A 27,708-nucleotide genomic window follows, 5' to 3' on the forward strand; every position below is an offset into this window, starting at 1 on the left:
AAAGAAAAATGTGGGATCTTGAAACTGAAGGTCTGTCTTGAGATCAGACTCTACCAACTTTGTGACCATTGGGCAAATTACTTGAATATGTTCATCTATAAGACTTGGGTAATATTAATACTTCCCTTAAGAGTTAGGAGGTGAGGGCCTCCCTGGTGGCGCAGCGGTTGAGCGCTGGGTTGCGAAGCTGCCCGCGGCCTCTGCAGCGCCGGTTCGATCCCCGGCTGCTCCCCGGCCACCAGAGGAGGGTCCCACATGGCGCGCAGACCTCTCCTGCCGCCCGCTGCTCCCCTCAGCAGTGTACTTCGGTCCTTCTGCCTGCTCTGCTCCCCGCTCTGGCTCTGGTGAATTCTCTCACCCTCCCGCGCTTCTGACTGTACCCAGTGCATGTATAAACAAACAAACAAATAAATAAAAAACTTTAAAAAAAAAAAAAAAAAGAGTTAGGAGGTGAGATGATTAAAGCACAGCAAGTGCTCAGAAGCGCCAGCAACAGGTCAGGTTGTCAGTAAGTGCTGCCTGTGATTATTGTAACAACCAAGCAAGACACACCACTAATGGAGTTCAGAACATACCACCCCAAATATTGCCCCTGGGTGCACTGGATATTTTAAGCTGAAGTAGCTTGAGAAATCTGCAGACGTAGAATCACTCAGACCTTTACCTGTCCCTTCTCAATACCCGCAGCAAAGGGACAGCCTTATCTCTGGAGACAAGGGGACGCTGAGGAGAATCCTAAATAAATAAGCCTCGTTGAAGGGCCTCCTGGATGGTGCAGGGGGTCTCAGCCCTTTGGAGCTATCCACAGCCACTACAGCACGAGTTCGATCTCTGGCCAGGGAGGTGACCCACATGGCACAGCAGACCTCTCCTGACTCGCCCGCTGCTCCCCTCAGCAGTGTATTTCAGTAGATCTGCCTGTTCTGTTCCCTACTCTGTCTCTGGTGAATCCTCTTACCAATTTGCACCTCTGGCCTACACCCCAGTTCTTGTATGCATAAATAAATAAATCTTTAAAAAAAAATAAGCCTCCTTGAGCTCCCCACTTTACTCTGCTTTCCTGAGACCTCTGACCCAACATGTTCCTCCACTACCTCCCACCCTTTATCAAACCTCACAGAAAACACTCAGGCATGTTTCTTTGTTTCCTTATGAATTTCCCATGTCACATAAAGTATATTCAGTAAATTTACATGTTTTTCTTTTGTTAACCTGCCTTTGTCAGTTTCATTGTCAAACCCAGAGAACCTGAAAGAAAAGAGGGGGCATTTTTCCTCCCCGCCATCATCATTCACTATTCTTACACACAATTTTCTTGTTTCTTTTCTGATTTTACTTTTTCCAGACTGACTTTAAACATTCTGCCCCATTCCCCCACAAATTCTTCGGATTCCAATTCACATATGCATAGAATATGTTTCTGGAAGAGATTATAATAGATTTGTAATTGTGGTTTCCTCTATGGAGAGGAATAGTCTGAAACAACTGAATATTTTAACATTTGCATACATTACTTTAAAAAATAAAAATCTCTTCTGATTTTTTTATAACATCTTTGTGCTGTAATTTGAACTGCGTTCATATATAGGCTAGACGGACTTTATGTCCTTAAATAAGAAAAAACTGAAGAGCAGTGTGAATGAGGAAAGTTAAACTTCATGAAGGAGGAGCATCTGGTCTAGACCTTGAAGGGTGGGTGGGAGTTTTCTGCAGAGGACAGTGGTGAGGACATTCCAGGCGTTGGGAATGATTTTTAATGGAAACAGGGAGAAATGAACCAGCACTGCATGGTGCAGGGAATGGGTGGAGATGGGAGAAGTACAGGCACTCTGCAAGAGCCAGCGCCCAGTCCTGGGATGTGAGAGGAATGGGATGGGATGGAAGAATGAGCTTTTCTTCCTTTCCCAGGGAATTTCAGCACCTGATAGAGGGAAGGCAGAACTGAGATAGGGAGCCAAGGCTGACCTACTATGAACTCTGCGGTTGCCAAGCAGGTTGCTCATGTCTGGCACGCTGGCGACAGGTGAGAAGGTCGACTCAGTTGGGACTACACACAGGTTGCCTGCTGTAGCCTCTCCAGCATGGCGGACTTCTCAGGTGGCGGCCCAGGCCTCCACGAGACAAGGCTGCTTGGCCCTTTGCGACATAGCCTCCATTTGAAATCACACGACACCACTTACACACATTGGCATACTAATCTATTGCTTGAGGAGTCACAAATCTCCCCAGATTCAGGGGAGGAAGCATAAATGTCACCTCTTAAAGGAAGGTGGATGTAAAGAATTTGAGGCCCTAATTTAAAACTGCCGGAGGGATGGAGTCCACTGGAAGATAGAGGAACATGTGCCAATGCACAAGATCTGGCTGGCTCTCTCTCTTAGCCCCTAAACAGAGGGGATTCTGGGGAGGCAGTGTGGGGGAGAGAGGGTGATTAACCCAACCAGGGAGAGCATTGCTCCCCTTTTACCTGTTTACTCATATGTCCCAGTTTTTGGTAAAAATGTGTTAAAGGAAAAACTTGGCCTCCCATCCTAATCAGTGTGAAAGACGTGCCTGAATCTAAAAGCATGGTATTACATTCCTTTAAGAGGCCCTGACAATTTGAAAATAATTGCACTGGATTTTCAAATAATGAATGGTTAAGCAATAATGTGACTAAGTTAATATTTCATGGCTTTTTTTTTTCACATTTGTGCTTTCTTTCCATTTGGTACATAACCTTGTAAAAGGCCTATACTATAGAATTGTGGAGAAAGGATTTTTGTTTTTTACTTTTAATTTTTTATCTTTTTTAATTATTTATTTTTTACATCATTGTTCATTTTTAGACAATTTTTTCTTCCCTCCCACCAGGTGTAGTCCACATAGTATTTCCTTCACCAATGTACCCATGCACCATCCCCAAAATCCCCTGTGCTCCTCCCTCCCTCCCTCTGATCCCTCTCCCTCCTCCTCCCCTGCAGGATGTCTCTGATTTATAATTGTTTGTTTTTGTTTTGTTATGTTTTGTATTGTTATTGTTTTTTTTTACTCTGATGTCTTATTTGGTTCCCCTACATCCCTCCTGTGAGAGAAACCATGCAATATTTTTCTTTTTCCTTCTGACTTATTTCACTGAGGAGAAAGGATTTTTTTTAAAGATTTATTTATTTGTTTGTTTGTTTATTTATTTATTTATACAAGCACTGGGTACAGTCAGAAGTGCGGGAGGGTGAGAGAATTCACCAGAGCCAGAGTGGAAAGTAGAACAGGCAGACTGACGAAATACATTGCTGAGGGAAGCAGTGGGTGAAGCAGGAGAGGTCTGTGTGCCATGTGGGACCCTCCTCCGGTGGCCGGGGAGCAGCCGGGGATCGAACTGGCGCCTCAGAGGCCGCGGGCAGCTTCGCAACCCAGCGCTCAACCGCTGCGCCACCGGGGAGGCCAGAGAAAGGATTTTTTAAATTTGCAATCTTAGTCTTTTTTTCTTTTGCTCCAGTGACCCATTGAGTGGTTTAATTACAAATTGCTGCTCTGGACTGGGGAATTGCTTTCATGATCGACAGGGTCAGATGTGCACAAGAGAAGTCCCTTATTTTACACCCTAGAGGATAACCCTCTTTAAGAATGTCACTGACATCAACCTCCCTTGCTTTCTCAGGCTGTATTTTTTTTTAAGATTTATTTTTATTTATTTATGCATACAAAACTGGGGTCTAGGGCAGAGGTGTTGGGAGTGAGAGGAGACAGAGTGGGGAGCAGAACAGGTGGATCTACTGAAATTCACTGCTTAGGGGAGCAGTAGGCGAGACAGGCGAGGTCTACTGTGCCATGTGGTTCAGCTCCCTGGTAGGGGATCGAACTCGGGCTGTAGTGGCTGGCGATTGCTTGATAGCCCTGAGACTTTAACCCCTGCGCCACCAGGGAGGCTCCCTTCTCAGGCTGTATTTATTCAGGATTCAAATTTGAAAGAGAATTGAGACAACTAAGCAAGAAGTGGACCCAGTCTAAAGGACATCTGGGCAGATCTGGAATGGTACTGGGAAAGGAAACAAAAATTAAGATTTGCTTCAGACTTAAGAGTTCTCCCCAGTTTGGAAATAGTGTTTTCATTTATATTCATACCAAATCTGGATTGGACTAAGCCCCCACCCATTCTTGTAAGGTCCTTTGGGAGCCTACAGCATTCCCAAGGAGGGTCTTGCACCCATTTAAGAATTGGTCTTGGTTACCACTTGCACTGGTCTCTAGGACACCATTTCTTATAATATTTTTGAGGTTCTTTAGATGGTGTTCCCCAAGCTGCAAAACAAGACAGAGGGATGCCGTTGGGGGTAGGAATACAGTGGCATGTGCTGCCTCCTGTGGCTTCTGGCAGGCCAGGCATGGGGCTCTGCTGGTCTCAGTCACTCCAGGCTCAAAGTGATCCCTGTTGAGATGCAAATTACTGCCCATTTCATTGCCAGGACTATAGCGCCAGGCATCCACCTTGACCCCGCTCTTCTGTGATGGCCCCAATAGCGAGATGCACTTTGTTCTGTCATAGATGATATGCAGGGAGTCACTTGAACTTCAGGGCAAGAGAAATCTCAGCTCAAACGCAGACCTAAGGATGCTGGGAAAATGAAATGAGTTTAGAGTCTACTACCACATGCCATAGGAAAAAATATCCTTCCAGCCATCAGTTCTTTGGCTGAATTTGGCTCATGGGACCAAACCTGCAACATGGTTTCTGTCACTCATGGTTTCTGTCATACTGCAAATGCATCTCTCACACACACACACACACACACACACACACATACACCAAATATGTTTGAATATGTCTGCATTCCATTGTAAACACATCTCCAAGTTCCTCTCATTTTTTTATGTGGACAGAGTAGGTTCTAAGAGGATGATGTGTTGTTGTTTCATACTTTAAACACAGCCCACACTCAAGTTTAGCCCAACTAGCATGACTACTCTGTCCCAATTATTACCCCCACTCTTCAGTATCCTAATCCTACTATTCCTTGTCCATCCCACATCTAGATCGTGAACTGCAATAGGGGAGAAGAATAAGCCAAAATTCTTGGTCACCAATACCTCTTATATTCCCAGTACTTAGCATGGTCCTGGGCACATGGCAGGTGTCCATAAAATGTGGAATAACTGACAAGAGGGGAATTCAAATTATGTCCCAGGTCTAGACAACAAGGAAAGATTTTCAGTACTCTAAATGTCAAACCTTCCTCTTCAATAGCAACTATTTAAGAATTTCTTCATAAAATGACAATGTATCTCATTTTATGCATACAATTAAAGGTGACAACAGAATCAGCTGGAACTCCAAATGCATCTTCTCTGAAATGTAGGCTTTCCATAGTCTATTCTTCTGTGTTTCTTCTCTGAAATGGTGATGTTTTATATATCATCAGCATCTTCCTACAAATGAGGTTTTTTCTTACAAATGAGGTTTTTCCTTTGAAGTAAAGAAGTTAGGAGCCTAAGGCAGATTCGGTCCGAAAGAAGAGGAGTTCCATGTCCTGGGGGAGAAATCTTAAGAGTGTGGGGTCTCCCTGGTGGCCTAGGGGTTAAGGCTCAGTGCTGTCACCACTACAGCCTGAGCTTGATGCCAAGCCAAGGAGCTGGCCCACAGGGAGCAGCAGACCTCTCCTGTGGAAAGGTCAGTGCATTTCAGTGGATTTCAGTCAATGGATTTCAATGGTCAATGGTCAGTGGATTTCAGTCAATCTACCTGTTCTGCTCCCCACTCTGTCTCTGGGGAATCCCCTCACCCCCACACTTCTGGCCTGTACCCCAGTTCTACTATGCAAAAAAAGAACCTTAAAATATGAAGAAGTAGAAGGGATCATGCTCAGCGAAATAAGTCAGAAAGAAAAAGAAAAATACAGGATGGTCTCACTCATAGCAGGAATCTAGAAAACCTAAATAAGGGACCAGGAAAAAGACTAATTAATACAAAGTAAAAATCAAAATCAACAAGCAACTATAAACCAGAGACACACTGGGGGGGTGGGAGGGAGGGGCGGGGAAAGGAAGGAGTAGAGTCAAAATAAGGGGGGAGGTGCAATTGTATGGGGAATATAACCAAAATGAAAATGCATACATTGTGCAAAGATGAAAAAAGATGTAAGAATTACATAAAATAAAATATTTAAATAAAAAAATATGAAGTAGCCACTAATTTTTTTTTAATTTTTTTTAATAGAGGCATGTTTTATTTATTTATTTATTTGTTTGTTTGTTTGGTTTTTCTTTTTGTTTATACATGCACTGGGTACAGTCAGAAGCACGGGAGGGTGAGAGAATTCACCAGAGCCAGAGCGGGGAGCAGAGCAGGCAGAAGGACCGAAGTACACTGCTGAGGGGAGCAGCGGGCGGCAGGAGAGGTCTGCGCGCCATGTGGGACCCTCCTCTGGTGGCCGGGGAGCAGCCGGGGATCGAACCGGCGCTGCAGAGGCCGCGGGCAGCTTCGCAACCCAGCGCTCAACCGCTGCGCCACGGGGGAGGCCCAAGTAGCCACTAATTTTGACTATAAATGAACGACCCAGAAATTTCATGCAAGTTATATGCAAACCAGAGTCTATTATTATAAACAGCCTATATTCCCTGTAAGCAGTTCTTTCTCTAACAGGACTGTTGTAGTAATATAACAATAATCATATTCATGTCTGGCAAAATTGTAATCAATCTGATATTTTTCCGGTAGGATTGGGGGATGAGACACTTCCTAAAATAAAGTGCATCAAACAAATGAAAGATGAAATGCACTGATTTTTCTAAGTGATGTGGGGGCCTGAGTTGTGAGCAGGGCAGCTGCCCCAGAACTGAGGTGCCCTGGTACTGCCCATCGGGGGCCACGTGGATGGACAAGACAAGAGTGTCTCACAAAGGCGAGCTGGTGAGCCAGTGTTCCTCCCCTGGGTGCACAGAGGAGCTTCTCCATGACTACGGAGTCCTTGGCCTCCTGCTGGCCTGCCAACAATGGTACCACTTGGTCCCAGCTCTGAGGCCCTGAGGCACGAGGCACCGAGAAGGGACACCTCATTTCCCGTGCATGAAAAAACAGTCGGCAGATGTGTGTGGTCATTAGGCACCAACCCACATTGGATTGGAACAGAATCTAAAGCCCTCCCTGATCTGCACCGTAGAGGGTGCATTGCTTTCATGACAGTTGTTCTTTGAAGGAAGTGTTTGTAGACAAGCCTAGTAGAAGGATCTTCCAATCCACACTGGACCTGATTCGACTTGAAAGAAAGGCCGGGAGACATATAAAAGCTTGAAATTATCTTAGGCCCTGAAAGGAAACACAGTGGTCAGAACGAGGGATAATGTATTTTACCATTTTAAAAAGTATTTGGCTTATGCCTGCTTTTCATCGCCAAACTGGAAATGTAGACAAAAGTCTGTTGTGCTGTGATCTGACAAAGGAAGAGGCTGTCCGTCCTGCAGGGATAACAATCCCAGCAGAACCGAGGGTTGGTTCTTTCAAGGCCAATTCAGCTGAACAATAAGCCATTTGAATAAATGCCTGGTCTGATTATCTCTTTTTCAATGAATTGACTGCCTGCTTGTGGAAATACTCAACGGGGCTGATATTTTAACACTGACAAATGGACGTCAAGTCTTTGTTAATTTTTTTTTTTTTTTCTAAAAAGGAGAAAGAATCAAAACAGCCTCTCTTGTATTCGTGGCACCTCTCTGGGTAGTACACAGCAAAGGGACCAGGGCATAGGATTAGCATCTGATCTTACTAAGTGATAAGAAAGGGGATAAAAATAAAATGTAGTGTAAGGCAAAGCATTCTCTCCCACAACTCAAGTTCCTATCTTGGTCCTGAATGTTAAACCTCCTGGCCCCAGACTTGTCTTCCCTGCTGGGAAGAGACCTTGATCCTCCAGATAGTGTGACAGGGAGGCGGGAACCAAGCCTGCTGGGAGCAGCCTCTGCTTACCTGTCTCCTCCTCAATTCCTGTCTCTCAGAAAGGCCTGACCTCCGGACAAACACATTCTCTTCTCCAACCTGCACAAAGTGGCCTCCAGAAGTGTGAGCAATAAAGAACATAAGCCAGGATAAGAAGGAGAAAGATAAATATCCGATGGCTTCACTTCTATGTGGAATCTAGAGAAACCCAACAAAGGGTCAGATATAGACAAAACTTACAAGCTGACCATAGATCTGAGGCCTACAGCAGGGGAGGGGTGCAAAAGAGGGGAGGAAAGAGCACAGGGGACTGTGGTGATGGAGAACTATGGGGACTATCCCTGGGGGAGAAATCAAATATTGTCCAAAAATGAACAGTGATGTAAGAAAATAAATTTAATTTAAAAATTTTAGAAAGAAGATAAGCATGGAAAAAAGACATAGCAAGAAAGAATTGGGTTTTCCCCACACAGGAAGCAAACACTGTAGGTTTTCCTTTACGTAGTATTTGATCATTTCTGTGGGATGAATGTTGCTGCAGAAGAGGAAAGGGGGTTGGATGAGGAAGGGGAGGAAGGATATGGAGGGAAAAGGGGGAGGATGAGAGGGGAGGGATGGGAAAGGGGAAGGGAAGGGAAGGACAGAGGGAAGACCTTGAAACATATCAATCAGTTTTTAAAGTTTTAAAGTTGAAATTTCCAGATTAAAATGTTTTCCAGCATCACTAAAATTTTGTAGTGACATAGAGGGTTGGGTCAAATAAACCTGGGCCTCCCTGATGACCTAGCGGTTGAGTCTCAGTGTTGTCACCGCTGCAGCCTGAGTTCAATCCCCGGGCAGGGAGCTACCCACATGGCGCAGCAGACCTCTCCTGTCTCGCCCGCTGCTCCCCTCAGCAGTGTGTTTCAGTCAATCTGCTTGTTCTGTTCCCCGCTCTGTCTCTGGTGAATCCCCTCAACCCCCACACCTCCGGCCTAGACCCAGCTCTTCTACACAAAAATAGGTAAATAAATAAATAAAATAAATGCCAAATAAACATGTTTTCCTCAACATTTACTTCACAAATATCCCTTAAACACCAACGACTAGGCCTTGAGAAGAGAAACATGAGCAAAACAACACAGTCCCTGACTTTCATATAGAGTTTACTATCTTGAAACAAGTATCACAAATAAATTTATCATTATAAATCCTGTTTAGTGTTGAGAAGGGAAAGCACAGATAACACCAGAGAGGACACAGGACGGGAGAATTAATTTTTCATTGGGACTCAGAGACTCTAAGAAGTAAGTGCAGGAGGGTGTGGGGAGGCAGAGGAACATCATCGTATTTCTGTTTCAAGGTTCCCAGCTAACTGCTGTGGTTCCAGGGTGAGAACCACTATAGAGATAATCTCCTTCTGACTGATGTCCCTCCTCTTGGCCTCTAGGCCACTACACATTCTCAATTTTCTTTCCACTTACTGTCCAATCTTTTCGTTGTTGTTGTTGTTATTGCTGGTTCTGCCTTCTCTTCTGATTTCCACACCAGAGAGCCACACAGAACTTGTGCTTGTAATCTCTTCTGTCTTTCTTTTCTCTCCTCTGATGGTTTCATCTACCCATGGCCTCATATCAAGCAAACAAGATTCAACTGAGTAAATCTTAAATCTCTTGCTGTATTTATTCAATAGTTTATGAAAATGGGCAGCAGCCAGCCTGGCAGAGAGAAAGGAACTCTGAGGAATTTTTACACTTGGCAAGGGAGCAGCTGGGTGATTGCAAGATTCCTTTTCTGTGAGGGAAGGCAGGGTCCTCTCAGGCAGACCACCTGAGGTGGCCTTATGTAAGGTTTCATCTCTGGGAGAGCTGAAACTGTAATTAAGTTAAATCTCAATTTGGTGTCATGGGAGTTGATGTTGAGAGACTCCATTTGGGGCCTACTTTCTTGTTTTTAACAATGCTGGCAACTTCTGATACCTGAGTTCCAGATAATTTATCCAACAGTGACCTTCTACCTCTCCTCAGGTACAGAGAGAAATATAGCAGCCTGCAGCTGCCACCTTCTAACTGGTCCCTCTCCATATTTCTGCATCCAGGAGAATAATTCCACCACCCGGCCCTGTCATCTAAGCCAGAATTCTGTGAATCATCCTGGATACCTGCTACTCTCTCTCTTCCTCTCCCCTCGCACGCAATCATCGAACACTGTTGCCCTCGTTCTCAAGTGTTCTGCTTCCCTCAGCAGTGGATTTCAATCTGCCTGTTCTGTTCCCCATTCTGTCTCTGGTGAATCCTCTCACCCCTCATCCGGCCCTGCACCTCTGGCCTACACCCCAGTTCTTCTATGAAAAAAAAAAAAAACAAAAACTAGGATGTGGTGACCAAATATGGAGGAAATTCTTTCCAGAAACTTGGCTGAGGAGATCAGAGAGATACTGAATGATAACTAGAGGTGGATTTGTGTGTATGTGTTTTTTAAACCTGTGGCTATTTATAAAATTGACACAGATTCATCCACAATATTAATTTTCATAAAAGAGAAGATTATGCCAAGTCAGACTGCCCAACAGGAGTTGGCGAGGCTCCATGAGAGTCCGATTGCTTCACAGAAGCAGCCCAATCCCATACTGGCTCTGTCACCATTTACCTATGGTCTCTTGTCAAATTACTTAAGTTATCTTAACCTCAGTTATTTTTCTCTTTGAAATGGTGACACTAACACAGCTCAGAGAAAGTTGTTGCAAGATTTAATGGAATAATGTATGCAAAGAATGAGTCAGACTGTACATGTCAGTTCCCAGGTTCTCCCCTAGTAGTCTAGTGCCCTCAAGTGCCTTCCCACGTAGCCTGGAACCCCATTAGTCACCCATCATACCCGCCCTCGGGAAAGCTCAAGTGACCCCCTCCTTGACCACTAGATTTCATAATCTCCATCCCTCTACTCCCCCCAATCCTAACCTATCTGGACACACTTGATATAAACCCATACCAAGAATGGAAAGTTCCTGGATCACAGCAAAGCATTACACTTAGATTACACTTAGGTATTCCAAACCTTAACATGAGGGCTGACCAACATGTTATCTTCACAACCAAGACCAGAAAGGGATGGTTATTAAACTGAGATTGTTGAACACCCCAAAAATTACACCATGAAGTGATATCCCAAAGCCCATACTTTATCTCACACTCCCTGATTCAAAATCCTATGCTGTGTTTAATAGAGTTCCACCTGGGGTATTCTTGGTGTGACACAGCTTCTAACACATGACATTACTCTTTGGCTCAAAATCATTCCAGATCTTTCCTGCCCCCTCTCCTCCAGAACTGCTTCAATAGCTGCCTTGCTGTGGTGAGGACTAGTTGGGGCAGAAGGATGTAATATGTTCTCCCTTCTTCCCTTACTATGTGGAGATTACAGAAGTCTCTTCCTGAAAATCTGCTGAAGCTCCACAATAAAGAAAGAAATGTGTTTACCTTTTGGCTGGATGGGGGGTGGGTTAAGGCAATCTTCTTCCTCTGCATTTTTAATCGAACTATTTTAGGTAACTATAGGTTCACCTGCAATTGTGGGAAATTAAGTACAGAGAACCCTGGTGCAGTTTTCAGCAATGGCAACATCTTGCAACACTGTGGAGTAACCCCAACCAGGCCACTGGCATCAGCCACCCATGTGTCTTACTCAGATTAGCTTTCCCCAATTGTGCTTTACTCATTTGTGTGTCTGTGTGTGTGTGCTGTGTTCTGCATGACGTTATCACCTGTGTTTATTTGCATCACCACTGTCACAGTCAGGTAAGGAAGAGCTCCCACACCACGCAATTCCTGACATTGACCTTTTATAACTTCACCCTCTTCCCTCTCTCCCTCCCTCCTCCCAGTCCCTGTCTTTGTGACCCAGCGATCTCCAATCTGTTCTCCATTCATTCAATTTACCTTTTCAAGACATTATAGAAACAGGTCAGACAGCACATAGCCTTGGGGGACTAACTTTTGTGACTGGGCACCATTGCATGGAGATCATCCAAGAGGCCACATTTTTCAGTAGCTCAGTCCTTTTCTCATGCTTAGCAATATTCTGTGGGAGAGTCAGACCCACTATGTTTGACCAGCCACCCACTGAAGGACATGTAGGTTGACCCCAGCTTTTAGCTGCCATAAATAAGACTGCTATGAACATATGTGTACAAGTTTTCATGTGACGATCTGCTTCGGACAGGACAGCCGATGAAGTTCTCTGCCATTAATGAAGACTCTGAGTCTAAATGCATTTGCAGTGCGGGGAGGCTGGGGAGAGTACGGTTGAGAGCAGCTCTGCCTTTCACTCTCCCAGCCCAAGCTTTTATTAAAGATACAAACAAAGAACAAGAAAATAACATGCAGTTGTGTTTTGTTTTTTGCTTATAAAGATTAATAAGTTACTGCTGAAAACAAGCTTTTCTGGTTGGTAGGGAACATGCGCAGAAGCCAGAACATCATCAGAGAACAGGACTCAATTCTGGGAAGTTCTGTTTGCAGAACTTCTAACATCCTGGAACTCTGTATGCAAAGTAAACAGGTATTCTCCAGAAACTCCAGCTCCCTTCAGGGCAGCAGGCTCCCAACAAGGATCAACGTTCATACAGGTTTTTTCATGTGCCCATCAGTGTTCGTTGAATTACATGGGTTGGGTTTACAAGGAACTGCTAAACTGCTTTCAAAATGATGGTCTCATTTATGTTCCCTATGTCAGTGTATATATTTTCTGGTCTCCTTTAACCCTTGGTTAGACACACGTGCTATCAGAAGGTAGATGGACCTTCATGAGTGTCACTTGTACAGTTTCCTCATCAAACTCCAAAAGCAGGAGAATGACAAGAGAAACTGCTGCTCTGATGGGTGACAGTGACAGCAGCTGGCATTTCAGGAGCCCTTGCTGTCTAGCAGGCACTGTGCTAAAGGCACCAATATGCAAATCCATTTGTTACTCAACAGCTCCATTATCGCCCCCAATTCAGAGGCTGGGGCTTATAAACAGAACTACCTCACTCATCTTCCCACTGTAAATTAAGGGGCAGAGCTAGGATTTGAATGTAAACTGCCTCCTGCATCAAAACAGAAGAAACTTCTCTGTGTTCCCAGAAGCTGCTGTGCAAGTTAAGTTGCACTTAGGACAATGTTCTTCTTTTGAATTATGTGTGTGTGCATGTGTGTGTGTGCATGCATGTATATGTGTATGTGCATGTGGGGGGGATAGGTATGCACTGGTTTTCCTTCAAAGGCTGCGCACAGGTGATGTCTCTTCCCATTCCCTCCCACTACATATGCCCCAGGCAACAGGAGAATTACTAAATGCAGCACACTTCCTCTTACCTGCAACTTGAAGGGGACAAAATTAAAGGTAATAGGGGAAGAAAATCAAGAAGAATTTACCCATAGGGTAAATTCAAGTCAGTAGACAGTCTTGGCAAATGCTTTCCCTATTAAGCATGAGCAAGAAATATGGTTATGCAAATACAGTACAGAAAATAAAAATGAAAAAGGAAGACAGAGAAGAACAAATATATCAAGTGTAGGTGAAGGAACTAGGCTGTAAGAAAGAATCTATGACTGAAAAAATAGAAAAAATTTTCCCCACTACTATTTTAAGTTATAGAAAAACTTAAATCTCAAAGACAAAATGATAAAAACATAGGTGGAAAGGAAAACAGCTAACCTAAGATGACAACTTAAAGACCAAAATAACAGCATGAGAGAACGAATAAATGAGAAAGATCAAAGATCATATAGGCTGAAAATGGAATTGTAAAGCTACCAGAGAGGAAAGCCTTAGTCTTGTCAATGCACATTTAGAAAAAAAGATAATGAATCTTGACAAGTAGAGAGGAAGTGACAGATGTGAATGTGAGATAGGAAGATCCTATACAAGAATAATTGGTGAAGTGGAAAATCGGAAAAATGAAACAGCAAAAAGCATTTGAAAAAGAAAGATTCCCTAGAATTAACAAAGAAGTCATTTTGCATATGAAAAGGGCAGTTCATGGCCCAGGAATAACTGATAGAATAATTAAAAGAAATACATACAGTGGCCTGGATAATGACATTTGGGGATTAAAAGAAATTAGAATTGAGGTAGAAAAAACAAATCACTTATTGTAGATGGGAGAAGTTAAACACACTCAGCCCTTCACAGCCATTGATGCCAGAAGGAAGTGGATCTTTCTCTGTAAAATGCCCAGTGAAAGGAAATGCAGTTTCAGAATATCAGATGGTTCTTTATTTCTTGTTATTCTTTGAGAATAACATTCTAAATACAAAAGGCTTTAGCAAATATATCCCTTCTTGGGAAGAGCTACCAGAGATGAAATCAACCCACACAAGAAACGAGTGGACTTGCAGGGGAAGGTCCTGGCATGGGTCTCCCTTTATTTCATTTTATTATTTTTAAAAGATTTGTTTGTTTATTTATTTATTTACACATACAAGAACTGGAATGTAGGCCAGAGGTGCGGGGCTTGGGAGGATTCACCAGAGACAGAGTGGGAAGCAGAACAGGTGGATTGACTGAAATCCACTGCTGAGGGGAGCAGCAGGTGAGACAGGAGAGGTCAGCTGCACCACCTGTGTCAGCTCCCTGGCAGGCGGGATCGAACTCAGTGCTTAGCAGTGATAGGCAGAGACTTAAACCCTAGGCCACCAGTGAGGCCCAGGGCCCTCCTTTAGAGCCTATATAAAACAGATTAGATCATATTACTTAAAAAATACTTCAAAATGCTAAGGCTTTTCATAATCTTTTATCATTTTTATTTGTCTTAAAATTAGGAATTAAAATCTCCAAGATAAAGTTTTTTGAAATAGTTTATTTATTTGTTTGTTTGTTTATTTATTTATACAAGCACTGGGTACAGTCAGAAGCGCGGGAGGGTGAGAGAATTCACCAGAGTCAGAGCAGAGAGCAGAACAGGCAGAAGGACTGAAGCACACTGCTGAGGGGAGCAGCGAGTGGAAGGAGAGGTCTGTGCGCCATGTGGGCCCCTCACCCAATGGCAGGGGATCGAACTGGCGCAGCAGAGGCTGCGGGCAGCTTCGCAACCCAGCGCTCAATGCGCCACTGGGGAGGCCCAATAAAGTATTTTTTTAAACACTGAACTATCTAGAAAGGTAGACAAGAAACTGGTAACACAGATCCCCCTGGGGAAGGATAGTGGATAGATGGGAAGGAGGAAGGTGAATTTCACTGACTTTTCACTAAAATGAAGCTTTTGAAATTTGTACCACTTGAATATAATAGCTATTTTGCTTAAAAGCAACTAAAACCAAAGAAACATTTACCAAAGATTCCCTAATTTCTTTATTTTCCTAAATCACAGTTTCTCTTCTTTTTAAGGAGAATTAAATTTAATACTTTAATTAAAATTAGCATACACAATACAGTCCCACTTTTACAATTACTCCCAGACAGTTAGGACTATTGTGTTATATATATACAAAAAGAGAGGTCTGAAGTAATACTGAATGTCACAGCAATTATATCCAAGGTGATACAATTTAGGGTATTTTTTTCTTATTCATATTTCTCAGAATCACAAATTTTAAACTATATATATTTTAATTAAGTCTATTTAATTAAGTATATATAATTAGGCGTGTATTCTTAATTAAGTGTATCATTTTTAAAAGTCTTTGTTCTAAATAAATGAAGAAAAATTGTTAGCTGCTGGACAAGGAAGAACTGGGGCTCGCCTGGCCTCGCAAAGCCAAGGCCATCCTGGAGGTTCCTCCTACACTTCAGGCACTGAGTCTGAACCTTAATTGCACTTTAATACATGCACTGCACATTAGTAATTAGTCCCACTGTGTGCCTTGCAGACCCACTAAGTAGAAGGATGATGCCTGAGCTATCCCTTTCCTGCTGCCTCTGTCCTCAAATACCACTACAGAAACTTCATCTTCCATGCCGCGGACCAGCACAGCAGTAGACGATGAGGCCGTTTCAGGGTTGAGAGACTGCGCAGGGTGGTCAGGGATTTGGTTAAAGAAATGACAAACAGACACACTTCAAGAGTGAAAATCTGAGTGTAGAGGTGCAGCACTTCCATATATCTCTTCCTAATCATCTATCTGGTTTCCCCTTTCAAGCCCCATTGCACATTTTATTTTTCTTAAAGATCTATTTTTTATTTATGCATATGAGAACTGGGGTGTAGGCCAGAGGTGGGGGGGTGTGAGGATTCACCAGAGATTAGAGTGGGGAGCAGAACTGGCTGGTTGACTGAAATCTACTGCTGAAGGGAGCAGCGGGGTGAGACAGAGGAGTTCTGCTGCACCGTGTGGGTCAGCTTCTTGTGGGGCAGTATGGGTGGGGGGTTGGGGGGCGGAAATCCAGGGGTTCACATGTCTTCTGAATTATTTGGAGATTTTCTAACGAGCATTGTTCTTTTAAAAACACTGGCCTGTATTAAAATTCTTGGTAAATGATAGGTTAATGATGATTGTTTCCATTTGTTGTAATCCAAGGAGGTAAAACAGTCCTGGAAAGTGATATCAGGAAGACAGTTTCGCCCAGGTCCCACAATACCCAAAATTCAAGCTCAGAGAACTTCCCAAAATTGGTTCAGGTCACTCAGGCTTTGTATGTCTTAACTGTGCTTTCTAATCACAAAGCCTAAACTCTCCAAACCTAAATAAGGTTTAGGACATGTCCATTTAGGACATGTATGTCAGTGACAAGATAACATGAATAAAATTTAAAATAAAGGCATTACAACAACAAGATAATGCATAGAATGAAAAGAATACCTTTATGAAATAATGAGAATAACATATGGAAAATTCTGCCTATGTTTTAGACAGAGCTGTCTTTCCAGAATCCAGTTTGTCAAAAAAATTATTTCCCCAACGTTGAGCCAAAAATAATGTGCTGCCACCTACTGACAACTGACTGGAAGTGCAGCTCAGAAAACATGAAAAGTACTGGATATTTTTTAAACTGTCAAACAAAAATAGAATTGGTGTTTATATTGATTGCCTTAATTTTAAACATAGTAATTGATACTTGCAATATTCTTAACTGGGGTATAATCATCATGCAATTGGTGTAACTGAAATACAAAAGCAAAGGCCAAGAGTGAATAATCATGCAAATTGGAAGATCGGAGAGGTTAGCTATATACATTTCAGTGGTGGGTTGATGTAACAGTTGAATTATTTCATTAATAAAAAGGGACAAGAAAAGATAGCCATTTCTATACTGAGATAAACTGGTGATCCAGTCAGTCCTAAGAAACTTAGGAATTTTGTGCAGGAGGGATAAGGTCATTTGTGAGGCTAGGTAGACTATTCCTCACAAGGAGAGGGATCTGGTCTCAAACACCCTGTTTTTCCCCTCAGTGACCTTTTACTTATTTATGGAATGGATCTAATCCCCTCCTGAAAGCAGGTCTTCATCAGACCCACCTTCTGGTGAGTAAAGTTTCCCAACCAACACAAAATGATGAATGCACATACATAACAAGAAATTGCTCTTTTATATTCACCCATATATATCTGGCTCTGTGTGTTGGAGAAACACATAGTGGGAACTTTATTAGTTGAGTGAATAAGCACTTTTCTATCTATCTCACCTTAATTTTCTGTTTGAGCAACAAAGAGTACATCAGTATCTTTGTATTTCAGGATTCAGGACACATGATCCTGTTTATATTTTCCTGGAATTATTTTGATATTTCTGGTGAAAAATTAGCTTGAGCCTGAATCACTAAGATAACACCTCAATTTTTCACTTCAGGCAACATTTTTATCAATTAAGTTTTTAGTACTCTGTAAATTCAAGTGTGAAAGTTGGCTCAGAGCTAACATTTAACTTTCAATGTATCATCATCCAGGGCAGAATACAAGAGGAAAGTTGAAGAAAAGTCTGTACCAATTTAGAAAGATGAGAAGAATTTTGAAAACAATTAGCTTAACCTTCCTGACTAAAGAAAATGATTTAGTTTGGGGAGGTATTTGCCATTTCCCTTCCTCCACTGAAACTGCTCATGGAGGCAAAGTCTGGGAAGAACCAAGCAAAGTTGCATTAGATTTCCTTCCCCTATACCCACTGTAGGGAAAATGGAGTAAGGCAGGCTCTTTCTTGCCTCCTGAGTCCATTTCTATGACTGCCACCTGTGCCTTTGCTTTCTTCCCAGGTTTCATTGCCCACACTTGATATGGGGTTATTGCAAAAAGCGTTTGGGAATGCAAGCATGGGGCATGCACATCTATGATCACAGACACCTGAAGTGTCTGTAAAAAGTGAGAGATTGAGATAAAGAGGAGAGAAGTGAGAGAGAAAGAGAGAGAGAGAGAGAGAGAGAGAGAGAGAGAGAGAGCGCAAGGGGCCTGGGAGGCTTGGTTGCTGCCTGCCTCCTAGCCCCCCTGTTTCCTGCATGCCAGCCTCCCTGCCTACTGGCCTACTGGTGTACCTAGTTTCCTGCTGCAACATTAAAAGCCTGTCAGTCTAATAGGGACTCCATGATTCTCTTTCTGCCCGAATCAACAATGAACCTGCCCGCCCTGGGATGGTTACATGACAACCACCTGTTTGCAACAGTTCAGCAGCTCAAACAGATTGTAGAGGGCTGGATGTCCACTCTGTTCAGGCCTCCTCAGGTCTAAACTGTGCTTTGGTTAAGGAGATGTGCACAGACATAGGCCAGGACCACTGCAATCTTTCTGGAAGCTTCGTATGAAACCCTCCAATCTGTGCGCTTCATAATGTATGAGCGAGAATAAGGTCTTGCCTTTAAGAGGAGGGGCTTGAACTAAGAGAAAAAAGCAAAGCAAACAAATTATCATAATATTTGAAGCTTTGAAAGATTTAAAGGAGGATGAAACCACATCTCAGAGGAGGGATACTGAACGATGCCGTGGAGGTAGAATTTGTTTTTGGGGCCTCCCCTGGTGGTGCAGGTGGTTGAGCGCCTCACTGTGAAGCTGTCTGCAGCGCCGGTCCGATCCTGGCGAGAGACCCACCTGGTGCGGCAGACCTCTCCTGTCTCACCCGCTGCTCCCCTCAGCAGTGTATTTTGTCAATCTGCCTGTTCTGTTCCCCACTCTGTCTCTGGTGAATCCTCTCACCCTCCCACGCATCTGGTCTGTATCACGGTTCTTGTATAAATAAATAAATAAATCTTAAAAAAAAAAAGAAGAATTTGGTTTTGCTTGTCTGTGGTGTTTGATATAATTCTCTTTTTAATTTCCATTGAGGAAACATTGGATTACAAAAGTGTGTAAGTTTTAATAGAACAACTATATGCTTCTTTTAAAGTACAGTTCCCGCACACCCTCCACCAAATTTTTAATAACTCTCCACCAACATCTGTCTACCTGTCCCTCCTACTTGTCCTCTGGTAATCACTTTTTTATTGTCAGAGTCTAGAGGTTATTAGTATTTGATCATTTGCTTTGTTTCCTTATATTCCACATATGAGTGAATCACCCTGTATTTGTCTTTCTCTGACTTATTTCACTTAACATAATCAAGGAAGCAGAATGTATGAGTCTTTTAGGATAAGTGGAATTTTTAGTTTTGTTACCAGAAACCCTGATCCTGCTGTCACTGCAGACATCAATGATCAGAGACAGGAACTGAACCTATAAGAAGCGCATTTATTTAGGTATCTGGCCAGCGATCTGAGATTGGTGGCCATATCTTCCTGAAGAAACTGTTCTAACATCTCATCTCTAGCTGGCTATTTTCTGGTAAGTTGAACAAAAACAGTGATAAGTGAATCAGTTCATCACAACAACCTGTCATAGTTGAATCAGCTTATCAGAACAGCCCGTCATAGTTGATGTTCCATGTATTTGTCATGTTCAGCCCCCACATTTTTTTTATCAGCTTCCTGATTACCTTGACCTTGGTACATCCTGGCCTGCTGGGCTTGGTTAATGTCCACCACTCATTCAAGCATCATCAGGGCAGGAATCTCAGCTCAAAGCAAGATTTTTAGTTTAAAGAAAATAGATTATTCATCTCATAGAGTATCCGTGCAGCCTTTGCACTGTGTGTGCAGATTCCTATACTAGGTAAGATACCCTTCCCTTCCTCTTTAACCCCTATCAGTTTGGGACTTTAGTGGGGAGGGGGGAAATATCACACACACACACAAAAAAAAAACATTTACAAGACACTGAATACATTTGTAAGCAGGAAGTGTTCAATTTGGTTACTATGAGTTCAGTTTTCACCACTAAAAAGTGGCAACTGGGTTTGCAGGCAACATAAGACACAGACTCTGGAAATCAGGTGCTTAGGTCAGGTGTCAGCGCCATCCCTGTTTGCTGTGTGGCCTTGAACAAATAATTGGCATCTATGGTCCTTAATTACCTTTTTTCAAAATTGGGAATAACAGAAGGAAGCACCTAATACAGTTGTTTTGAAGATTACATGAAAGAACTCGTATGTTGTAATCAGTGTCTGGAGCACAGTATATACTCAACAAACACTACTTATCAAATTTAGTGAGATTTTTTCTTGATTGATTTACTAAACAAAGGGGAGCTATCAAAGGTTTCTGAGCTACAGAACTGAGAGTGATTAATTTATCAATGAGGCTTAAAACAAAAAGTAGGTAAAGAAGCTGCAATTAAGGATACCAGATGGGGGATTTTATAACTGTCCAGGGAAGAAATAATGAGAATCGGAATTACAAGTAGAGGTGGTAGAAGATGGAAAGACTCTTTTAAAGAAGGAACTGAAAAGAGAGACAATTTCAAAAAATATTTAGAGACATAAGTGTGAAGTGTGAAGTGTGATTGAAGGGGAGGGTTTAATGGAACTGGGAACTGGAAAAGCTTTAGTGAGGAAAAGGAGAGCTATGAGAGGAGAAAGTGGTTCCGGGGGAAGTAAGTTACAACATTACCTATCAGTGACATGCTCCTTCCATCCAGTCTTCCCCATCCCCAGGTCCTAGAATGTTGGCAACCAATTTGCCAAAAGCCAAAAGGAAAACTTAAAAGTAAAATCAACCAAAAAGTACAGATTACATCCAAGGCACATATTACATTTCTCAACAGCAACATTCAAAGTAGGTTAATCAGCCATTCCATTTTTCGCAGGACTGAGAACAGTCCCAGAATTTGGGTAAAGCAGGAGGATATCTATAATTGGGACACCCTATTTCAAGGCCAGGAGAAAGGATAGTGTCCTAAAGTGCCAAAGGAAAACACCAATATACTTTGAATATATTTCTCAAATATCTGTCATAATTGCCTGGGAACTGAAAACATTGTCATACAATAATAACTAATGGCATTTACTGTTCCTAGAATTTTATGAAACAACTACAAAAGGATATAAATTTTACAAAATCACAAGTTGAGCCCAAAAAGATGGTGTGGAATACACAAACAATTCTGTGTATTGACAAATAGCTAGCTAATGTGAATATTCATAGATTGTAGAGAAGAGTAACAATAATAAATAGCTAATTTATGTACTATAAAAACATGATGATAATAAATTAATAAAAACCCTGGTGGAGTAATGTGAGTCCTTGAATCCTCTAGGAGTGGAATAAGAAATGATGATTAAATTAGACATTAAGTCAATTATGCATGCAGAAATTTTAAGAGTGATGAATAAAAGACTAGACATTGAAAATATTGCATCCAAATCAATTAGAAGTGAAAAATAGTGACGGTTATTGGGGCAGAGAGTTGGATACAGGAAACTCATTTCAATAAAGAAATGATCAGTTGGGGGCCTCCCCGTTGGCGCAGCAGTTGAGCACTGGGCTGCGAGGCTGCCCGCAGCCTCTGCAGTGCCGGTTCGATTCCTGGCTGCTGGGCAAGGGTCCCACATGGCGCACAGAACTCTCCTGCCGCCTGCTGCTCCCCTCAGCAGTGTACTTCATCAGTCTGCCTGCTCTGCTCTCCGCTCTGACTCTGGTGAATTCTCTCACCCTTCCGTGCTTCTGACCGTGCCCAGTGCTTGTAAAAATAAATAAATCTTTAAAAGAAAAAAATGATCAGTTGGGCCTCCCTGGTGGTGCAAGGGGTTGAGACACAACCTATGAAGCTATCCACAGCCACTGCAGGACGAGTTCGATCCCCGGCCAGGGAGCTAAACACATGACACAGCAGACCTCTCCTGACTCGCCCGCTGCTCCCCTCAGCAGTGTATTTCAGTTAATCTGCCTGCTCTGTTCCCCACTCTGTCTCTGGTGAATCCTCTCACCCCCACACCTCTGGCCTGTACCCCTGTTCTTGTATGCATAAATAAATAAACCTTTAAAAAAAAAGAAATGATGGGGCAAAGATAAAGGCAACTTAAAAAGAAGTGAAATTAAGGCAGCAGAAATTAAATCCTTACATTTCAGTAGTCAAAATAAATACAAATGGACTAAACTTATGAGTTAAAATATAGATTATGGGCCTCCCTGGTGGCGCAAGAGGTTAAGCACAGTACTATGAAGCTATCAGCAAACTCTGCAGCACAAGTTTGATCCCTGGCTGGCCAGGGAGATACCCACATGGCGGCGCAGCAGACCTCTCTTGTCTCACCTGCTGCTCCCATCAGCAGTGTATTTCAATCAGTCTGCTTGTTCTGTTCCCCGCTCTGTCTCTAGTGAATCTTCTCACTCCGTGCACGTCTGGCCTATATCCCAGTTCTTGTGTGTATAAATAAATAAATCTTTAAATATATATATAGATTATAAGATTGGATTATAAAAATATATGGCTACACAATGTTTGTAAGATACACACTCAAAATATAAGAACTTGGAAAGGCAGAGAGCAAATCTGTGAGATCCCCAAACCTTCTTCTTTTTGGAGCTATTATCTCGATGTTCAGAGTTCCTGCTGGTCAGCTAGGCAGACTGTCAGGCAGGGGGCCTCTCACCAAGGACAGAAGTCCTGGTCTGAGAACATACTGGGAAATCTGTATCTGCTGATAACAGCAGGCAGATATTATGGCCAGATTAGTGAGACCAGATAAATGCCTTACTTGTAAGGATTAGCAGAAAGTTAGGTAAGTATAGGGACTTCAATTAAAAAAAAAATAGAATAGGTACTAGGGATAATATGATTTGACCAGTAGGATAATGGAGCCGCCCAGGAAATAGGCCCTGGTCACCCCACCATAACCCATATTCCCATAAGGCATCCCTCTCGCATGTACACTCCCTACCTGCTAGCCCCACCTTTCTACTTGATTCTGATAAACATGAGACTGCCTTTTCATGGGGCTGCACATTACTGCCCAGTGTAGCCCTTCTAGGCCTCTTATTTCTCCAACCCACTTGGACTTTGAGCGATCCTTCCCTTGTCCCACGCCACTCCCAACACTGCCCTCTGCGAGGTGGCACAAACTTGGGAAATAGTAATTTAAAAAGGTAGTACTGTCATATTAAACCTTCCATCTTTGGTAAAATGTTCAGCAAGCAGATAAGAAGTTCTTGATTTCACCAATAATCAGGGAGATGAGAAGCCATTTCACACCTTATCAAATGGCAAAGACAAATGTCTGATATCACATCAGGGTTAGACACACACACAGAAATTCAGGGCACACTCCTGGGGAGAACGTGGGGAAACCATTCAGGAGAACAACTTGACAATCCCTGGCAAAGCTAAAGATGAAACTCCTTTAATTGTATACCCTGGAGCAATTCTGTCCAGCAGAGACATAATGGAAGCTGTATACACAAATATTCTCTAGCAGCCACATTAAAATGGTAAAAAGATGCCAGGGAAATTAATTTTAATATATTTTTATTTAAATAGATATACTCAAAACATTATCATTTCAAGATGTAAAATTAAAGAGTATTGAGGTATTTGAGAGAGAGATATGCTATGACAAGTGATTAAATAAATGATGGTTTGTTCATAAAAAGACCATTCAACAGTTAAAATAAGCCACTGTTTTATACACAAGTATGGATAAATCGCCAAAACAATGATTAGGGAAAAAAGAAATTTCCAAGGAGATTTGAGTTGCAAATGATCATATATGTACAAATTGAAAACACACAAAATTCTAGGGTGTACTATTCAAGGCACGATAAAGTTATAGCATCAATGCAATAACTTCAGAAGAACTATTACCTTTGGAAAGTGAGGGATAGGATGGGGAACAGGAATTTTGCTCTGTCTGCAGTGTTTTACATTTTTTGGGAGAAATAGCTGAAGAAAATAAGGTCCCAATCTCAGCAGTGAGTACTAGTAGTAGATTAAAAATGGTCAGGAATTCTATAATATTCCTCTCTTCATGTAAAACAAGGGTCTCTGCCCCCACCTCACAACTCTGGGTGAGCTCTGTGAGTGCTTTGACCAGTAGAATATGGCCCTTTGGAGAAACCTAGAAGTTTGATTACCCCGAGGTCACCCTACTGTCAGGGATTGGTAGATATGTGGGGGTTGGGGGCGGGAGAATAAGAGACCCAGCAGTCCCAGCTGTTCTCAACCATCCTAAGCTGTCATCAGCAAGTCAGAGAAAAAGTCATGTAGGAGGGCCTCCCTGGTGGCGCAGTGGTTGAGGGCTAGGTTGCGAAGCTGCCCCGCAGCCTCTGCAGGGCCGGTTCGATCCCCGGCTGCTCCCGGGCCATCGGGTGAGGGCCCCCCATGGCGCGCAGAACTCTCCTGCGGCCTGCTGCTCCCCTCAGCAGTGTGCTTGGGTCCTTCTGCCTGCTCTGCTCCCCGCTCTGGCTCTGGTGAATTCTCTCGCCCTCCCGCGCTTCTGACTGTACCCAGTGCTTGTATAAATAAATCAATAAATCTTTAAAAAAAAAAAAAAAAGCTGTACTTTAAAAAAAAAAAAAGTCATGTAGGACATAACAGGCCCAGTAGATGTAACATGAGAAGAAATGAAGAACCCAGAAGAAAGAAAATTGAGGCCCCAGACATATGACCCCTGTTTTCTTAAGCTGTTGGAGTCAATCAGTCCCATCAAACAAGCTATCCTTCTGTGTGCTTAGGATTCCTGGACCACTATGGGTACTATTTTAGGTTGCTAACTTCGTTGATGGCTTGCTAAAGAATAATCGATACCAAAACTTCATGTGAGTAATTAAATTATTAATTAATAGTCATTTATTTTCTGTGCTTCATGTTTAAAATAATGTATACCTATCTTCCTTTACAATATTGAAAATAATAGGGCTCCCCCGGTGGCGCAGCGATTGAGCGCTGGGTTGCGAAGCTGCCCGCAGCCTCTGCAGCGCCAGTTCGATCCCCGGCTGCTCCCCGGCCACCGGAGGAGGGTCCCACATGGAGCGCAGACCTCTCCTGCCGCCCGCTGCTCCCCTCAGCAGTGTACTTCGGTCCTTCTGCCTGCTCTGCTCCCCGCTCTGGCTCTGGTGGATTCTCTCACCCTCCCGCTCTTCTGACTGTACCCAGTGCTTATATAAACAAAACAAACAAACAAATACATAAATAAAACATGCCTCTATAAAAAAAATAATAATAATAGACACCAGTTTAAAACAAAATAAAAAGAGCCTCCCTGATGGCGCAAGGGGTTAAGCACAGCACTGTGAAGCTATCCACATCCTCTGCAGCACAAGTTCGATCCCCGGGGCTGCCAGGGAGTTGACCCACATGGCGCAGCAGACCTCTCCTGTCTTGCCTGCTGCTCCCTTCAGCAGTGTCTTTCAGTACATCTGCCTGTTCTGCTCCCCACTCTCTCTTAAAACCTGTGTAAAACACAAAATACAATCCCTGGAGGATATTAACGACTTATGAAAGTCAAATATTTGATTTAAATCTATGAGATAAGAACTCACAGATTCTGAGCCAGAGGCTGTAACAACCTTTTTTTCCTTTTTTAAATAATATTGTTTTCTAGGAAACAAATGTTAAAAAGAAAGGATTCGAGGAAAAGCAGGCAGCAGGTATAAACTAACCTCCAGTGTTTCAGTTTTATCAGACATGCACTTCTTTATTTTTTTTTTTTTTTTTTTTATTTATTTGTTTGTTCGTTCGTTTTTTTGTTTATACATGCACTGGGTACAGTCAGAAGCGCGGGAGGGTGAGAGAATTCACCAGAGCCAGAGCAGGGAGCAGAGCAGGCAGAAGGACCAAAGTGCACTGCTGAGGGGAGCAGCGGGCGGCAGGAGAGGTCTGCGCGCCATGTGGGACCCTCCTCCAGTGGCCGGGGAGCAGCCGGGTATCGAACCGGCGCCGCAGAGGTCGCCGGCAGCTTTGCAACCCAGCGCTCAACCGCTGCGCCACCGGGGAGGCCCAGACATGCACTTCTTTAAAAAGAGAGCTACAAGTATATTTCTGGAGGTTTCCATAGCCATTATTACACATTGTCTTAATGCTTTTTCTTATGTTGCAGAGATCAATCAAGCATGCAGTTGAGGGATTATAAACCAGGCTACTGGAGACAGAGAGGCTATATATCAAAGTTATTCAACTTTGTAACAAGTAAATAAAATCCGCTTTATTTTTACAACTAACATCACCATCAAAATCCAGAGCTAGATACAAAATGTTAAAAGTAAAATCCCTGTTGAAATACAGAAAGGCTAGGCCACAGCATCCTTGTGTAGCTAGAATCTAATTACCAATAACACAGTCTACACTTCCTGTTCCTCTGGCCTTGTCACCTTGGAAACTGTGAACCACCCTAGGCCTTTATTTCTGGCATGTCAGGGAACTCACATAAAGTTCCTCAGATATGCATGTCAATATAGGAACAGCTTCACAAGCACAGGGTTATAACTGCATAGAAATTGTGCAGTCAGATTAGTAAGTGAAATTGTGTTTTAGGCCTTGAGTCAGTAATAAAGAATATAAAGAATTTGGGTTCTGGTACCCAATCTATGCAGCAATTTCATCCAAAACTTTAGGGTGTAACCACATACATCAGACTGATTTGTTGCAACTCCAAAGCCTAAAATCTTGCCTGTTTACTTGCTCGAAGTTGAAGAGAATTAAGTAGCCAAGAGGTGTCATTTTGTGGAAATAATAATGACCTAGGTCCAGAAACTGCTTCTGACCCTGAATGCAAATTTTATGGAAAATAGAGTAGAGCTATTTGTATTTTTACACTGGCTTGCTTCTTTCTTGCTCTGCCAGAATTCTCTGCAACTACATTTGCCTGCAGGGTTGAGTGGGGAGGGTCTGGTCTAAACACTGGAATAAAAGTCAGATTGCCACTTACTAAATTATTTATGAGCCCAGCTGTTGTTTGGATTTTTTTATTGAATAATTTTTAAATAAATATTGTATCAACAGCCAAAGGCTATTGATATCTGATGCATTTCAGAAAATTGAAGAATAAAATTTAAATTAGAGTGTAAAAAGACAAAGGATCACCCTGTCTTTGTGAATAAAATACTCACCCTACATACACAGCATGGTTAGACATTGCTTAGACTGCTTATCAAACCGCACTTTTGAATTTAAATAAACTGCCCTTTAACAAAGGAAATAAAACATTACAGCATGTCAGTTACCAAGTAGGATCTTGATGTTCAGAATTGGATGTCCGACTTTATTCTGCCTCTCAAATCTGCTAGTTTGCATTGCTTTAAAGCTATTGCTCTCATAATGAATTTTATCACTAGTAAATTGTCTACTGTTTTCTATATATCCTGTATTTTATGTGATACTGAAAGTTGGGGTTCTTTCGTAAATATGAATTTAATGCTGGCAAGCATTGGTGCAAAATAAAAAAGATGAACACCCAGAAGTTAAATGCCTTTAGAGGTCATTGAGTAAGGACAGAGGAGAAGTCAAAGAAAACATTAATAGCTCAAGCCTGCATGCCTGGGAGCAGGAGAATGCAGCAACAGTGACAGCTGACAGGATAGGGTCTCACTTGGGAGAGAAATGATGAGCTTG

General features: G+C 42.6%; 1 protein-coding gene across 1 annotated transcript in view; it reads left to right on the forward strand.

Moving 5' to 3' along the window:
- The first annotated feature begins 743 nt into the window (after positions 1-743).
- SCAF11 (SR-related CTD associated factor 11) overlaps positions 744-27,708 on the forward strand; it is a 131,087-nt gene continuing 104,122 nt past the window's right edge. Inside the window, exon 1 of the mRNA XM_054696280.1 lies at positions 744-749. The gene's annotated coding sequence lies outside the window, so the exon portion shown is untranslated. The remainder of the gene's footprint in view (positions 750-27,708) is intronic.

The sequence above is a fragment of the Talpa occidentalis genome, unplaced genomic scaffold, assembly GCF_014898055.3.
Source record: "Talpa occidentalis isolate TD23 unplaced genomic scaffold, MPIMG_talOcc4v2.1 talOcc4.16, whole genome shotgun sequence".
NCBI lineage: Eukaryota > Metazoa > Chordata > Mammalia > Eulipotyphla > Talpidae > Talpa > Talpa occidentalis.